Below are 6,147 nucleotides of genomic sequence, written 5' to 3'. Positions count from 1 at the left end.
TTTTGTTTAATTTTGTATTGATATGGAAATAAACAAATGCTTGATAAAGTGCATGCCCATGTGGGATCTTTCGAATCTGAATCTTTCGAAGTTTGTTTTGATTTTTCATCTTTATAAAACACACTTCCACATAATCTCATAACACAAAAGTTCATAAATCTCATCAAATTTAATAAATCGAGATGTGGATATATTTGTTCGAATTCGTTAAGATCATTTTTCAGTAACAGAAAACATTATGTCAATTGAACTTTCATATGCTTACATCACTCGAATTCCTGTTTAACACTATTTTTGTATGCTTTCGCGAAAACGTTTATCAACAAGCTGTTGGAATTCCCATTGAGACCAATTGTACACCAATTTTTGCAGACTTCTTTCTGTACTGTTTCGAATCAGAATTTATGGCTATAATAAATAAAGACCCTTCCAAACTTTATTCACTTAAATAAATTGATAACACACAATATTTTGTCTCTACGATGACTTTTAACGAATTTTAACGAAAGGAACTTTATATAACTCCCTCTCAAATACAATTTTATTGCAAAGGATTGATACGTGCGGGTATCTCTCACCATTTGTTTTACGGTAATATTCAACAAAAGGCACGGAAAGCTCGAACTGCACCCAATAATTAAACTAAACTGATAAAAAAGGCGCATTCGTATGATATTGTCAAATCGTTAAGCACGGCAATTTTTTATATCAACAATGATTCGCTCATAGGGTCTTAAAAAATAAATAAAAAAACTATATTTTAAAGCAGTATCTGACATGGCCTTATTGTATGACTTATAATATACCATGATTCTCAATCCCAAATGGGAAGAATTTGGGATTGATTTTACATACCATGGGGACATTACTTTTTTCTAGGTTCAAATTTGTCTGGATCTGGCATACTAGTCATGCTAGTATTTACTAGTTTATACATTGATTTAATTTACATTCAGTTTCTTTATTTCAGTTAAAACAAGTGAGTCCTTTATGAACTGATTTTAGGTGAGTTTGATTTTGTAATATTTTTCAACAGTGTACTTTAACCCCACCGCATTTTTTGCGCCTATCCCAAGTCAGGAATTTTAAGCGTTGTATATCTTGATTCGTGTTCATGTTACTTGAGTATATAAGGCAACTCTTTCGCCAGTGTATAATGATGTTTTGGGGCCAGCTGTAGTCTGTCCGATAGTATAAGGTTTCCTTGTCGTTCATTAGAGACCAATGGGTGGCCTTTGGCTTACATTTTCATCCTGGTGAGGTAGTTTCATTTTGACATACACACCATACCTTTTTGCGTTATATTTCTCTTTACGACTATTTTAAAACTGTTTCAGGCTTCCTAGGTTTAGGTCGTTTAAACTTTGTCCTAATAACTGTAGTGTATGGTTATTTGTATTAAATTGTTTTCTGCAATGTATGAAGATTTCCTGCATGAAACATATAAAAACACAGTTAAATTGAGCAAGAAAGAGTAGTATATTTTCTAAATGTTATCACATCTAAGCAAGAATGAAGATATTTCACTGGAAAAAAAATTACCAAAATCACCCACATAAGTTATTGTACTGCAAAGATTTCCTCAGCACCAATGTCACGTCATAAAAAAAACTAGATGAAAAAACAACCAAACAATAATTTGTATTACCCTTTTAATGGTTGCATCAACTGGATCCTCTATACACTGTCAAATTTCCGCTTTTATATGGTGACGTCCCATTGTCGCCCGTATACGATAATTACATATACAATTAGTTCGATTTGCTTGTATCCGTAAAAATGTTTCGCATTTTATAGAAATGAATTATGATAATAACCGAGAAATGTGTACATCATATTTAAAGGTATCGATATCACAAGCTCAAAAAAAAATTTACGTACTTTTTCAACGGATACAAAAATAGATGTACTTATAAAGGATTGATATGTGCCTGTTCCAAGTCAAGAATTTCAGGCCTCTGTATTTCTTGTTTCGGTTTCATCTTTAGTTCTTTTTTACAATCTTGGTAAATATTTATGTCTAGCTGAAAAACTTAGAAATAATGTTTAATTGTAATTAATAAACCCTACATATTCTCTGTCGTGTAAATTGTATCTTGTCTATTTACAAAATTGATAATGTAAATGTATTAATAAGTTATAATTTGATTATTTCAACGATGATTTATATATTTGATTTATATATTTGTGTAAACTGCATTCTATGATCTGTATTGCTTATGAATAAAGTCTTGGTTATTTGTATTGAATTGTTTTCTACAATGTATGACGATTCTGCGCATAAAAAATTTAAATACACAGTAAAATTAAGCAAGAAAAAGTAATATATTCTCTACATGCTATTACATTTAAGCAAGTATAAAGAATATATCACTAGAATGGTTTTTTTTCTTCCAAAATCACCTTGTTATTCTACTGCAAAGATTTCCTGACTGTCTTGTCATACAAAGCTAGATGAAAAAAACAACCAAACAAACAATAATTATATTACCCTTTACATGGTTGTATCAACTGGATTCACTATACATATGGCTACAACAAAAGCATCAATATCTGGTTTGCATCTTCATTCAGAAGCTTAAAAATAGCATCATGGCAACTCTATTTTCCTTTGCGTTATAAAATTGATTAGGAACTAAATCAGTCTCGGAAATATTCGCTATCTTCGAAAAGTACATTTTGTAAATACAAATCGAATCTTTGCATTTTTAAGATAAACAGTAAATATTATGATGGGCCCCAAATGTTTTCAAAATATAAAAATATCAATAATATAAATGACGGAATCAAATATATCTTACGGAAGACATTTCGGAACATGACAACTCGGAGGGTGTATAGGAAAATTTAAGCCGTATACAGGAATAATATAACTGTTTCCAAAATAAAATATGGTATGAATTTATGTTTCTTTGGGAGCGTTTCAGGTTTTATCTGTCTCATAACATGAATACCAGGGTACAAGCACATAGATAAAAACGTGGTAAATATACATATAAAGCTCAAATCAAGTGATATAGACACAAGAACCAATCGCCCCCGCAGTATTTAGACCAATCAGCGTCTGAGAACTCGATTCTCCAAATGTTTTACATGATGCCTTTTAAAAAAGACGTTGTGGAAATCGATCCCACCAACCGTATTCTTTATTTCGGAAACAAAATATAGAAGCATCAAAACAGTAGCACAATTCATTCCAAAGACATTGCTTAAAAACAAAACAGGAAACAGATACGATCCATATAATCAATGTTGAAAACAAAACAAAATTTTAATATAAAAACTTACGACAAAAAATGATGACAGGGCATAAAAACTAAATTATTTGTAATATGAACTTCCACAAAGAGGTCAGAGGTTATTGAAAGGTATGTTTGTCTTGCTTGCTGGTAATATTACAAATTATAAAAATCCAGTAAGTTCGAAAGTTTACCACTCTGAGCGAAGATATCTTGTCTTATCTGTTAGATTCAAACTTCATATCGGTCAATTATGATTACAATCATAAATCTTCTGTAGTGAAGAGGTAGCAACAACAGCTGAACACATCCCTGACTTAGAAACTTATTTGACACTATCCTAGATATAATATGTGAGCTAGAGTACAGATCACAAGCACAAACGTAACGTGTCACCTGAGAAATGTATACTAAATACATTTGTAGGCTGGAGTTGTTGGTATATTGCGATCAAGAAAGGGAACTTTAACAATGGGAAAGTCATTATCATCACTCACACTTGTTATATAAAGATTCAATTTTGCTTTCAAACGTACTGTGTCATTTATGTAAAAGGTAAAGTCTTAATACAAAGGAGGTTAAAGCGTATGAGTTCATCATGTTGGTAGAAGTTAGAGTTATTCAGAGAAATTACATCATCAATATAACTGAAATTGTAGGACCTGCCTAGTCTCTTTACTTTTTTACTTCTTCTAAAGAAACGGATTGGACAAGAGTGACGTACAATTTGTTCCTATATCTATTCCTATGAACTATTCGAACACAGGTCCTTCAAACTCGACAAACTTATTGTAGATTAGAAATTACAATATTTTGACATTAGACTCAAGGTATTTTGGTTAGAATCAGTTTGATTTTTCACAGAGTACATGTAAGCTATCTCACTACCTAATACTAGATAAGCATATGTTCTAGTTTTGTTATAAACTCATTGATAGATAGTTCTTTTCATTCAACAGGTACAACAAACGTTCAAAAGCACTGTACAATCGCAAACATACAAAAACCTTAACAGTAAAATATAAATAGAGAAAAAATGTGAAACGTGCACAAATATAGAACTATTGTATACAATGAAACAAAAGCAGATATTTATGTATACTACAATGTTGAATATAAAATGTTCAACACAATAATAATCATAGATGTCACAGCAATACCACAAATGGCTTATACACTATTCTTACATGTTGAAGTATGTCTATGGGCCGAAATGTCCGCCGATATTCGGAAGGAAGTATGTGTAGTCAGATGGTCAGAAATGGTTTGGGTCGACTTTATGGTTCTTATAAACTGTGAAACGTCTTAATTTGTTTGTTTGTTTGTTGGGGTTTAACGTCCGAGCAGCAATATTTCAGCTATATTCAGACAGTGACATGAAATGGATGATAAAATGAACATGAAATGAAAAAAAGGATGGGTCACAAGAATAATAGGGTCGACAAATTTTGATTGCCACTGGAAAAAAGGGGGATGGGTAAGGTCGGGCAATTTAGCCTCCTGTGGCGGAGCGCAAAGGTTCCTACTCCTATCGAATACCACAGCAGGGTTCTTTAACGTGCGAGGAACGTGGCATCTTTCCCAACACGGTGCACCACTATGGTTTGCGGTCAGGTTTTCCGTATTATAGCCTGACAACCCCAGCATGTAACACGCCAGAGGTACCCCATTCCACCACCTGGGGCACACATCCCAGTTGCTCTGTGGGCAGAGCGCCCTAGCCCCCGGCTAGGGTTCTGAGCACTATTTAGTCGCCTTTTACGACAAGCTTAGCGCTGCTGCAGGCCTATTCTTTTAACACCCGGACCTGCACGGGGCGTGAAACGTCTTAAAAGATTTCTTTTATTTCATTTAGTTTCGTTTCATTCTGTTTCGTTTTGTATCGTTTAATTTTGTTTTCATTACATTTTGATTTATTTTTTTCGAATTGTTTCGATTCGATTCTTTTTTTTTAACGTTTCGTTTCGTTTCATTTCGCTATTGTTTTGCAGTTTAAGTACCCAAGAATTATACGTAATATTAAAGACTTATTTTTCGTAACCATCTAGATGCCATATGGCAGACTATTTTGGTCGACCATAAATCGAAAGTAGCGAATATTTTCCGGGGTTGGTTCTCAATGGCATTTACAAAGTATACGCAAATGAAGCTGCCTGCCAAGTTGCTGTTCTTCAGCTACTGATAATGAAGATACAAACCGGATATGGATACTTTTTTGGTTATAAGTATGCAGGACCAAGCTGTTTTAACGCCTCATTCGGGAAGGTATTAAATACCATCAAACTTGACCAAAATGTATGTTCTCGAAGAGATTTGGAACACATCCAAACTTTTTGAGCCTCTGTTATTGTTAGGGTAGAGCAAACGAACGAAAACAATGATCAATTTACAGTGTCACTTTATTGGATGACTAGTTGTTTTGAATTGAATTGAATAACATTCGCTGAAAAATATATATATATAAACTCTGTTTACACATTTCAACATTAACTTTCCATAGCATTTTTTACTTCACTGCTTATATAAGAGGATCCTATTCTGAAAGAGAATTACAGATTGGGGCCGTATTGTGCCTGAAAGAGTTATCAAGGGAAGTTTAAAATTCGAGTGCAGGTCAAAAACATATATGCCAAAGATAACGAATGGACAGGGAAAAAAATTAGCACACAAAAGTTCATGAAATAAACAAAATAAAAAGTAAAAGAAACAAATTTTCATGAGCAAACCTGACTCTAGTAAAAACTGAGAGTACGAAACATGGCGTTATCCACAAATGTATATTATAGTCGGCGGTCAAGTTTTCCTCTTATAGCCTGACCATTTCCAAAGTGTGAGATTGCCCCATTCAGCCACCTGTAAGTACATTCATTCATAGTTGTATGTGCTGAGCTTTCGACTAATGGCTAGA

Source organism: Perna viridis, chromosome 15, assembly GCF_037379345.1.
Source record: "Perna viridis isolate PV_CMFRI_1.1 ecotype Kerala chromosome 15, ASM3737934v1, whole genome shotgun sequence".
Lineage (NCBI taxonomy): Eukaryota > Metazoa > Mollusca > Bivalvia > Mytilida > Mytilidae > Perna > Perna viridis.
Note: the sequence above shows the minus strand (reverse complement) of the source record.